This window comes from Schistocerca serialis, chromosome 7 (assembly GCF_023864345.2).
Source record: "Schistocerca serialis cubense isolate TAMUIC-IGC-003099 chromosome 7, iqSchSeri2.2, whole genome shotgun sequence".
Lineage (NCBI taxonomy): Eukaryota > Metazoa > Arthropoda > Insecta > Orthoptera > Acrididae > Schistocerca > Schistocerca serialis.
Genome location: NC_064644.1, coordinates 431,642,631 through 431,655,776, shown reverse-complemented (window position 1 = coordinate 431,655,776; position 13,146 = coordinate 431,642,631).

The following is a 13,146-nucleotide window of genomic DNA, read 5'->3' as shown; positions in this document are numbered from 1 at the left end:
GAAAAAAATGGAAGCATTTCACAAACATTTATGTCCATCATCATGGAACAAAAGCCAGTTTATTTCCATTTGCAAAGGAAAATGATGAAATATCATTTTCTCAACCATTAAAATAGGGTAATAACTTCCCCAAGCAAACTAAAGAAGTATAAAAAACTCATTTTTAATGAAGTCAGTCAAAACCTACCTTTTAAATAATGCGTACTACTCAGGGGAGAGGTTAATATAAAAACGTGACAACTAAAGTGCCTGTCACAGTAAAATGCAAGGGGTTTTCAGTAAGTAATGCAACACCCCCCCCCCCCCCTTTCCCCCTCCTTCCTCGGCTCACTTGAAACAGGAAACAAGACAGTGATCTGTGGAGTGTGGCTACAACAGCTCTCCTCCGAAGAAAAAGTGCAAAGCCGCACGGCTCGCCGGTAAAGTCATGGAGGCGGCCTTCTGGGACTCTGAAGGAGTTATTCCATTTGATTTCCTCTATCATGATACAACAATCAACTGTCCGGCGTGTTGTGGTACCTGCAGAAAATTGAAGAAACAAATTCAGCCTGTTCATCGCCACAAAAATGCAAACTTTTCCTTCTCTATAACAACACAAGGCCTCACAAGCCTTTGTCACAAAGTTCATTCGGGATTCTAAAAGGTCGTATGTTATATCGACGGCCCCAAGTATTAACATCGTAACTCAAAATTGTCAATTTTACAGGAGAAGCAAAAGAAAGTTTAAGCGAACATTGTAAATCAGAATTTATTTAAATTGTAATGAAACTTCACAGGTAAACAGCTATAAATGAAGAGATTTAAATGTACTATACTAATGTGCTCCACCCTTTTCCAAAAGTAGAGTTTTCGGACTTATGATGTTTTTCTCTGGAAAAATATACAGAATATTTCTATCTAAGTTCTGTTACAATTGCTTTATGATAACAAAAACGAACTAAATAAGGTATTAAAATTTTTTTGAGCACTTTTGACAATAGCTCATCATTCATCTGCACTTGACACATCATTGTCATGTTGTTCTGGTGTACCAGTTTGTGTTGAAACCAGGCTTTGATAAAATGGATGACAAACACTTGGGATGCACTTGCTCTCACGTAAGGACAAGAGATCCTTCAACTTCAGTTCACTTATCGGTAAGATTCCGTGATATGCCTGTTCAAGGATGTCGCAGGATAATAACTGTCATCCTCTAGAACGCTTCTGGACAAAGATACACTTTGCTTCTTCCTGGTAAGTGTACTTAAAGTACACTTCATATGGTGGGCCTTCAAAGACAGCAATTTCCCGTACTTTACTCTACATCACCTTATTTTGATTGGTGTCATACATCCACTGTTGCTTCTGCACTACTTTCTTGAAGTCATAAATTAAGTCCTCACTCATTTCATTACCTGTGTATGGCTTTCCAGTGATCTCACTCATTCTAATTAAAGTGACCCATTGATCTGGAACGTACACTGATTGCTACTTATTTTGATCAGAGCGTGCATTGGGTCACCTTCATTCTGGGAGTGACCCCATTCTGGAAAGCAATGTGTGATTGAAATTCCAAACTTAACAGAAGCAATGACGAACATTCAAAATAGGAATCTGTTCCTATTTTGGCCTCCACAGCTATCAGAGTACAGGTTGAATGTTTTTCCACCTTTGCAAGCTTTCATCTGCAAGAAATGTTAAAGACAGCTAGCTATTTCATTTGGACCACGGCGGGCAGTGGCCTCATGCCAAACATAGCAATGCCCTTCCTTTTTTCCCATGTCATATACTGTAAAATTGTAGGTGGACTATTTCCGTTTGTAGCAGTAAAGGCTGACATCAGACTGAGGAGTAGCCAACACTTTCTGCAGGTCGAAGCATGCACTAATAATGGACTTGTCAGAGATTGAACTCATTTTGTCTTTTTCTTTCAGATCCCTGACAAAGTTTTATTGGCAATGTGAGACATGTATTTGTCTTCCAACTTTGCTTTCTCCTCTCCAGAGGAACTGTCGTAAAGCTCACATAGTTGACACTTATCCTTTTCAGGCCGAAAGAATGACAAATTATATTCTTGGTTGAATATATCAGTGTACTAGCTGACCCGACAGACTTCGTCCTGTCAAAAAGATTTGTAATATGGCAGTTTTTTTGCCTACGTATTTAAAAAAATTCTCCTGAACAGAACCGTCACCCTGGTGATAGGGCGTTGTGAATAAAAAATAATTAAATAAAACATATATAAGGATTTAAAAGTAAGTAATCGCTTTATTGTTAATCATGTGAATCATAATTATTATTATTATCATTGTAGTGCTTTGTGGTATACGATGTTTTTTGTTTGATTACCTGGCGCATAGATAAACAAATCTGATGGTTTTCCAACACGGGAACAGGCAACATACAATTGACCATGTGAGAAACATGGGTTTTCTAGATTAATACCACAAACACTTAATGATTGCCCCTGGGACTTGTTTATAGTCATAGCAAAAGCAAGCCGCACTGGAAACTGTAGTCGTTTAAACTCAAATGGCACATCAGTCGGAATCATTGGGATGCGCGGTATGAGAACATCTTCTCCTTTATACTTTCCTTTGAGTATAGTTGCTTCTATCACATTGTTTAGTAATTTTTTTATCGCTAACCGTGTACCGTTGCAAAGACGCGGTTGGTTGATATTTCGCAACATTATAACCACCAATCCAACCTTTAATTGAAGATTGTGAGGTGGCAATCCTGGCAAATCCAGCGAGTTTAAAAAGTCCGGTGGATAGTTGACTACATCATCTTGATTAGTAGCCGAATCAACTGATTTATATATCCTCAATTCGCCTGTAATTTGTTCTTGAATTTTGAAATTTAATTCATTTACATCTATGTTTTTTGCAGCCAGTATAGCTCGTTCGCTCAACCAATCATGGTTTCTGTAATTTTGAGAAAAATCTGGAAACACCTTCTGAATAAGTTCATCTTTTGATCGAGTTAACTGACAAAAACTTTGAGGAAAGTTAATGCAGCCAGTCAACATGTCTATAGGAAATTTGCCATTACCAATGTCAATGAGTTGTTTAGAGAATATGTTTCCAGATTGGTCATTTCGCAACTCGACACGCATATTCTTGCTTAAATGAAGTACTTTGACATGTTTCCACAAATTGGAGGACTTTAGACGTGCATTGAGTTCATCAGCTGGCGTTGATCGTGGAATCACTGGCAATGTTTGACGAAAATCTCCTGCTAATAAAATCATTGCACCACCAAATCGGTTATTATTTCTCCGTAGCTCTTTTAAGGTTCTGTCTAAAGCCTCCAAAGATTTTTTATGTGCCATCGTGCATTCATCCCAAACAATCAATTTACATTGCTGCAAAACCTTTGCCATTGCAGAGTTCTTCGAAACGTTGCAGGTTGGAGTTTCATTGCTTTGCATATTTAATGGCAATTTTAGTGCTGAATGGGCTGTTCGACCACCTTCAAGCAAAGTTGCTGCGATTCCCGACGAAGCGAGTGCAAGTGCAATTTTATTTTGTGAGCGAATTGTTGCTAATATTAATGAAATCAAAAAAGTTTTTCCTGTACCACCAGGTGCATCTAAGAAGTAAATCCCTCCAGTTTCATCATTTGTTACTTTCATAAGAGTTTCAAATACATACTTCTGTTGTTCAGTTAACAGTGGAAGATTTGTTTGAATTAATTCTTTCAAAGCGTTGAGATCATACAGTTTTTCTCGATGCAACTCTTGGTTAAAAGCGTCATGCATTGGACGATTGGGCGCGGTCAGGCCTAATTGAATTAATAGTTTGTTTGACATTATCAAGCACATGTCCTCAATTGAAATCAATGCTTCATTGTAAATTTCTTCACTGATTTGTATATTTGGATTTCCCATTCTATTCCGTATTTGATACAAAATATCATCACACATATAATCTTTGTACTTGATCCACAAATCAATTGGGTTTGATGGGAAGCATGTAGATATGATTATAGAAAACAATGTTCGTATTTGATGAGCGTGTGATGATATTACAGCATCATTGAGAGTTTGCTCCCAATGAGCGTCATTTTCAAGCAATTGCAAACGTTGACAGGCTTCTCTGTAGGATCCACACAATTCACCATGAACAGTTCGTAACTGTTGGAATGATGTTGGGCCACGTACATTGACTAATAGCAGTCGTAAATAAAAACATTCATCATTGCTTGGATGTACTGAATAAATCCGGCCAATCGCATCGGTGGAATATACATCTGTATATCCTGGAACTGGTTTTCCTTGTTTCCGTCGTATAAATCTCCTTGAGGATTGATTCCAGGTATAATATTTTGGCATTTCAGAATATAGCAATGTTTGTGCGAAATGATCGTTTTGGCATGTCTCAAAAAAACTGGTTAATGTAGTAGATGGTGGCTGAGCAGCTCTTTGTACTGCGTTCTGTGCTGTAAAATACACTCTTTGTCCATTTTCTAAATGCACAGCTAAGTGAACAACAGAAGGGTGTCTCTCATGAATAGGAAAAGAAAATATTCGCCAAACTGCTTCATTACTACTGACATAGCGGCCCATTTGGTATTGGGTAACTTCATCATTGGAATTCTCTGCACCAATTCCAATCACAGCCATATCACTCCCTTTGGTTACATATTTGCAAATGTATTTAATAGATTTCACTGAATGGCAAGATTCAACGTTGATGTGTGCTTTGAATGTCTTTGATAAAATGGGTGAATATGGAACAATCCAACGATTATCTATTTCAATATCTTGTTGATTTAATTTGACAATTGTTGATTTTCCATTGTCTGCTGTCGATCTGCGACGATACAATGGATAACCGTCATTACCAGTAATTGTTTCCGATATTAATGTCCGTGGATATCGTTTTGAACATTTACCATCCATCATACACGGTGAATTTTGATTAAGAGTTCCACAGGGACCATGTATCATGTTTTTGATAACTACCTCATGCAATCCAGGATCTACTTGTACATTAGGGATTTCAGCTGATATCACTGCATCAACTTCATTTGGCCTTATCTTTTCAACCAACCAAATCAAAATGTGTGCATGTGGCAATCCTCGTTTCTGCCACTCCACAGAATACATCCAGCAGCGTGTCTCACCAAACACATTATGTTTTACGATGAAATCCATTAAAGATTTCAACTTTTGTCTAAAGACTCTGGCTGTAATATGACGATCAATGGGTGATTGCCCAGGGAATAACTCCTGCTTGATTTCTATCCATTGCGGATTGCATGTAAATGTGATGAACAAATCTGCTGTACCATAATGACGAACATACGACATGGCATCTTGAGCATACTCGTGCATATGCCGAGGGCTTCCGATGTATGTTGCTGGAAGAATAGTCATCCGACCGACATTCTGTGCATTTACATCAGTATTAATCGCATCTCGAAGGTGAATATACTCTTCAGATCGGAGTTTGGTTTGATTCAACCTGATGAATGTTAATCTCTCCGTTTCAATTTTTACATACATGTCAACAACATATTTGTGATATAATCGCCGACATTTCAATATGTGATTTTCTTCATTTTCCCGAATCATTAGGCGGTATGAATAATAGTTCATTGAACTGACTTTTTTGTTGGTTTCAGAACCTGTGAATAGATTTTCTTTTAATAACATTCAAATATAAAATTAAAATACATAATATAATGACTGAGATATTATCGCCATAGCTAAATTAATATTTTAGTTACCTGTAATGGGATTTATCATTTTTATTGAGAAATCGTAGCCATCTTCACCTTGCCAAAATATAATGGGATATTGCAGTGCATCATATGAGTGGTGTGTTTCCTTTATACGTTGTAATTGATCATTCCGACGATGTAAAACAATATCACGGGATTCCAAGTTTTCTCCAACTACAACGATAGCAACTTCATCAATAGTTGGTGCATTAAAACGTCTTGTATGTTGACCTGCAGGTGTTTTATCAGCTCTGATTACAATTTTGTGATTATCGGATGGCATCAGATCCAGGGCAGTTTTAAACAATATAATCAATTGATTGTGTTGATGAAATAAAGTTTGTAATTGTTCTACAATAGACCTCTTTACTAAATTGTTATGTGCACAACGCAGATCAATTTCTTGTGGTGAATTGCCCATAAAATAAATTTGCAGGAATTTGTTGTCGCTATCTGACACTGGTAACAGTGAACCTGCTCTGTGATATATTTGCCCTTGTATCTGTAAATAAAATAAAATATTATGGTGTGGTATAAATTTATGGATTGTCAGTGATCAAACTTAAATAATATTTGATCTTAAAAAGTATATATTTAGTTTGAACTAATATCTATCAAATATAAAATATAATAAAAGTGTCACTGAAACTGAATCACCATATAATATGATGACTAAGTGATATATAAGTGATTAAGAAATTGAAGATTAGTGACACATCTTAACTTTTGTGACAGAAAATTTTGTTCGCTAAAATAATTATGAGTAACTGCTATAATACATACCTTGAAAGTTGGCATAAAATTTTCCCGAACTACATTTGTTGCCCCAAATGAAGTCATTTGAAAGCAATTGTTATATTGTTGGATATGTGTCAAAAAGTGTATAGAATCTGTTCCTATTCCTGAAACCAATGAGTACAATGGTTCTGGTGGTGGGTCCAATGGTATCAATTTCACTTTACCATTTGCGCAACACAATCCATTGGCTTCGTTTTTGTATTTTAATGCCTTACAGTGTGAGCAAACCGAGTTCATAGAACCAATAACAACACATTGGTAGTTACTGTAGTCAATTGACACATCGTAACTGAAAGCAGCTCGATTCAAACTTGCGCGATTATTAGTTGAATGTCGCGCTCGCGCTTCACGCGTTTGTGATATCCGAATTCTTTCACGTTCATTTCCGTCGTCACGTTCTTGTGCCGTACGATTAGATCGGTAATTACCTTGGTTTGTAGCATTTCTGGTTCTTCTACCTAAATTGCTTCGTCTTATAGGAGGCATATCAAATATAAATTAGTTTTTCACTAATCACGAACTAAACAAACACTAACTAAGTAAACACTCTGCACAAAACACGAATTTGTTTCGTGTATCAGTTGACAAAAGCAAACTCAGTAGATTAGGTCACAGACAACTTTTTTTTTTTAAAAATTTTATATGACTTGAAGTCAAATCCTTTTAAGCTGTACGAATTGTAACGCGATTTTTGTTTGACTGATGTAATGACGTGGAAACTGATGCATTTTATCTCGCGTGCCGAAACTAATACAAAAGAAACGCGAGTTTCGGAACGCGACATTAAACTTCTCCAACTATGTATTCTGTGCTCCAACGCACACACGCACATTGTTTTGATAGATATGATCTTTGACGTTAGGAACACACCTACATTGCTTAGACAACAGTGAGTGCTTGTAATTTAATATGAACTTTATACCATAGCAATAAAGCTCAAATTGACTACGTTTTAGTTACAAATCATTTGTATAGGAAAAAGAAAAGGGCTATTTTTAGGGTTTTTCCAGCAATAATTCTAATTTTTCTCGCCGTAAAAACCATCCTTGAACTTCAACGAACATTTTAAAAAAAGATTTGGCCAAATTGGTCGAGGCGTTGTTGAGTTATGCGCTTACCAACACATTTTGCGATTCATTTTAATATGAACTTTATAGCATAGCAATAAAGCTCAAATTGACTACGTTTTGGTTACAAATCATTTGTATAGGAAAAAGAAAAGGGCTATTTTTAGGGTTTTTCCAGCAATAATTCTAATTTTTCTCGCCGTAAAAACCATCCTTGAACTTCAACGAACATTTTAAAAAAAGATTTGGCCAAATTGGTCGAGGCGTTGTTGAGTTATGCGCTTACCAACACATTTTGCGATTCATTTTTATATTATAGATGCCTTAATGTGGCAGGATATATGGTGGCATATTTTCTTTCCTTGATCCATTCCTGGTACATTCTGTGCATTTTTGCAATGCTCAGTTCTGTATCAAGGTATTTTCTGCTTGTTTCTTTTCTTGTGTAATGTGACTCTACACAAGGAAAGCTGTTTATATGCTCTCGCACTGACTCCTTTATTTGAGGCCCTATTGTATTCCCCCTTTTGGAGTGCTTTCCTCTCATTTCAGGTGACAGAATTCCATCTGTTCTCAGTTTTTGCATGGCAGTTCTCACCCACATATCCGTAATAGAGAGAGAGTGTGCTGAAACATTTGCTGACACACCTTAATGATATTCCCATCGACTGTTAGAGAATGCTGTCTTGAAAATGTTCTTCTTGATTCTGCCACATTTCGAATCTGTTTCCTGTTTACATTTTTCACATGTCGACATATGAACTCTCGTTGTCTGCTATGATCCCCCATCTGCCAGAACTGTTCAAAAATATCCTGCCTTTTTTTTAGTTAACTTATTAAGACATTTTAGTCTGCATAAGTTAGGATCGCATCCAGGCTTCATTACTCTTGCTTTTATTTCAGCACCTTTTTGACCAATGTGTGCAAAACCTCTGTTGAGAGATTCTTTTGCTCTATTTACTATCCATGAGGCCGGGTTCCTACTCCTTTTACAGGTCTTTTCATCCTTATTTTCACATCGTCGTGTGCTAACAGTGTTTGGTGAGGATATAGTTGTATTACGTTCCACTGTGGATATGGGTGGAGAAAGATTTAAGCGTTGCCCAGTAGTTTGCAAGGAGATCTCTCCTGCGATAAAAATGCGTAATTTTAAAATAAAATGCCTATATTATATTGTTTTGCGAAATGTACTCTGCTACAGAAACATTTATTATTTACCTTGGTCGTTGTTATGTTTCCCTTTGAACTTTTTTTCTCTTTTGCTCATTCTCATCACTTCTGCTTGATGAATCATCAGCTGTTGTGGCAACGAAGTCATGGTCAACAACACAGTCATCACTATTATCCAAACACGATGTATCAATTAATTTTGAGCTATTTCCTGTTGTCATCACTTCAGCTGTGCCATTATTGGGACGAATTAGAAAACCACGAACTGAGCACCCAGCATCATTGAGAAGTGGTTCCATTTTATTTGCACTTTCGTCTCCTGTAGAAAGATGAGAGTGGCGTCTAACAATAATTATTACTGCGACAACACAAATTATTTGTAGCATTAAATAGAACTGCAGCCAAAAATTTATGAAAAATATTCTTAATTTGTATATAAAACGAGAAATTGTAATTATTTTTGTTGTCTATAGAATTTTGGGGCTTTTTTAGGTTTTCAATTGTATATACGAAATTACATTCTTTATCATTGTTACAATAAAAGAAAATGAGTACTTACGTTCATCATCTTTCGTTGGGTTGAGAACCATGTCCATTATTTTTAATGCTATACTTCAGTACATAATTATCCAAAAAGTAATAAATGAAACTAATTACAAAAGCAGCACACTCTGAACCCGTTCACACATATGTTTATCAGTTAATGTGCTAAGCGCAATAACTGGTTATACTCGTACTGATGATCGCATCTACAATGAACATACTTATTGTTGGCTACAAACAACCCGGGACTACAATGCTACCAACTTAATGGGCGAGTGAAAAACGTCGCATGCATCTACACCAGAGGTTCCCAAACTTTTGTTTGTCACGCCCGCCTTCTGTGCCGAAAAGAAAACTTACATGCCCCCCCCCCCCCCCGTCCCCCCACCCCACCGCCCTTAAAAAAATATGGAGATTTTTATTAATTATAAAGAAACTATTGAAAAATTTGTGATGGTGATGTCATGTAACATGGTGGGCTGTTAATGTATCGAGTCGCAGTTATTACGTCATCAGTCTAGTCTAGTGATTATAAGCCACTCTGAAAGTAAAGAAAGTCCTTGGTAAACAAGGAAAAATATTTGCAACCTTTGCAGATTAGTGGATGCGAGCTATTATTTTAAGTTGAGTGTAGCTTATTACTTTCACTCATTATCAAAAATAGTCACTCAAGTCACCGTGTTAACGAACATCACTGATTTGTACGCCTATAGCGCTCCCTATTGTCATTGCGCATAGGTTGGCATTTATGTCAACGACGACAGCTACCGAACGGCGACAAAGGCCCAGTTCCCAGAACCAGACAAAAACTAAAAAATTAGTTTTACGCTATAATCGTGCAGACTACACAGAACTTTAAAAAATATGCTGTGTCTTCATCCAGAAGAAATACTATTATTAGTTGAAATAACATACCACACGTAACATCAGAATCCATAAGGATCACACGCAGTATTTATATTTAAATCAGATTCACTGTGTTTATTTTATATTGTTTCTTCGAAATAGTTTTTTATAATTTTACAGTATTACCTACATGTAAGGATAGTTAGGATGAAAATAACAAGTTCTCTTATAATGTGACGTTTTTATTATAAAAATATTATTTCCACACACACATGGCAAGAAACAAACAAATAAATCAATGTGAAGGATGAGCTTGCATATTTTTTACAAGACTTTGAATTCTTGGCTGAATAGTAGAAACTGCACAACGTAAATCATTGGCAATACTGAGTTTGCTTCTAAGCTTATTTTTTATTGCCACTACTGCTGAAAATGCTCTTTCACACAAATAAGTGCTTGAAAATGATAAATACAATTTAAGTGCTTATCTGCTGTGCTGGGATACACCGTGAGATATTTCACCCAAAATAAAGGCTTATCTATCTTCTCAAAGTCATACTTTGCTGCAGAATCATTTTTAATTTCTAAGACTTCCTCTTGTAGTCTGTCTGGCAACACACCCACGTCAACATGAAATGGATCCGTCGTTAACCTATAATAAATTTTATCATCACAACTGTTAGGGAAGTATCGTTTGAATTCATCAGTGAGGTGCTGCAAATGGTTTGATATTTTACTCTTAGTATCAGTATCCTCAAAATCGTTTTGAAATCGGGCTTCTTCCAGGATTCCAAACAATCTAGGAAAGCAGGAATAATTGCAGGCTAAAATTTTATGTTTCCATATTTGAAACTTATCAGTAAACGCTTTGATGGCATCACGATGAAAAATTGTTTGACTCTCCACCTTGTAATTTCAAACTCGATGTGTTTAAAGATTAGAAAATATCTGACAGATAAGCCAAGGCAACATGAACACCGGGCTTTCTAAATTCCACATACAATTCAGTTTGTTTGTTATTTTCCACAAACTGCATCACTTCGTCTCGAAGTTCAAATAATCTTCCTAGCATATTTCCTTTTGAGAGCCAGCGTACTTCTGTATGAAGTACTCTGCTGAGAATGAACACTTGTACTAGTTTCGCATTCACGTCGTGCACATTTTTCCGGTGACAAAGGGCGTAACCCTGGCGTCCAAATTATGAACCCGCCAGTTCATTTGAAGCGTATACGGTCTATTATAGTCACTGTAATCGCATCACATGAGGATCCGCGCGTTGACAGGGTAATAAAATGGCAGTTACGCAGTATAAGTGATTATTACTCTGATGAACATAGCCTACTACGGCTAAAAGTTATAACACGATTACGTTCACTTAATGTGTACAAATGTACGGAATAGTTAATACCTGACTTTTCTGTTTTCCAATTGTCAGAAGTAAGTTGTTTACAAATCTGATATATTAGAATTAACGCATATCGCCTTAGTAATTTTGAGAGTTTCTGTGTGTGACATTCTAAACATATCATTCTAAACGTGATCTTCAAAAGCTGTATGTTCTAGGATAGGTTATTGAGATAGGATTGCGGGAAGTGGGACGCCAAACGATTGCATTTAGCACCATAATCTATCATTAATACATGCACATTTATTTTTATTAAAATATCGATATTAAAAAGAAATATTAGGTTTATACCACTAACTCCACCCGCGCCCCCCTTGCAACATCATCACGCCCCCCCAGGGGGGCGTGCCCCCCAGTTTGGGAACCTCTGGTCTACACAATAAAATTTCCCTGTACAAACATCGTAGCTATGCATATGGTATTTGTTCCACTACAATTCTCCCAGGAAAAACATCGTAACATAACTTGCGATCATTATCATTGGTGAAAGAGCCCCTTAGCTGACTTACGATATTCTGAAGATTGCTATTGCTGCTTAAGTTGCGGCACTAGGGATACAATACTTATACAGGGGAAAAGTACGGAGGCAACAATTCTGCTGAGCATCATAACTCAATTTAGCCATTTTTGGACTTAATACTTGGAGTCATCGGTATATGTTACTTATTGAACGCCTTTCGTGTATGTTCTCAATATAATCCTTTTTACAGGAAATTCATACACCCAAAATTTGTAGAGCTTAATACTAATATCTCACCATAGTTTGGAGCTCTGATAAATCACTCATCGTATGGGCAAGCAGCCTGGTTTTTTTCAGACTGACGGGGGAGAATATATGGAAATAAAAACAGGTGTAGCACCACGGTCCTGAAGTCATACGTGTGTCTGGTGTTCGCAATAATAAGGGTTGATACATAGTAACCAGTGTGTATTCACACCTTATTATTTGTTCCAAATATGGAATAATGTTTTAGCTAATAGTTTTGTGAAGTTTTGTTGATATTGGTATTAGGTGTGGTGTAGTAGTATTAATACAAGTAATTGCTTTCTTAGTAGACAGAGACTTTCGAGATTGCTATTGTTAGTTCTGTAAATAGTTCTACTGGTGTAACTGAACCTAGGTAATGTAGACGTATAGTTTTTTTTTTTAGACTGGAGGCCTAGGTCAGTTACAAAGTCTAACAGAAAGAAGAAGGTTCTGCTGCTAGGTAGTTTGCATGGTAGAGGTGTGGGCGAGCAGTTGCAAGAAGTGTTGGAGAGTGACTACCAGTCACCAGTGTTGTGAAGCCTAGTGCAGGGTTGGCTCAGGTGGCTTACAGCATAGGGGAGTTATGTAGGAATTTTACTGGGTATCAGGTAGTAATAGTGGGTGGAGCAGGGAACAGTCTTGAAAGGGTGGGGAATATGATGTAGGTGGTGACCAGGTATTGATAGTTACTGAAACTGGTGGCACTAATGTACATTTCATACAACTGTTTCAGCATCATGATTGGCCTCATCCTAAAGCGGCTGTTAGGCACATTGACATGGGGCTGGGGAGGGTGCTGTTGGCAGAGGGCATGGCTTGCTTCTCAATAGGTATGGGAAGGGGAGGCTGGCAAAGTTTAT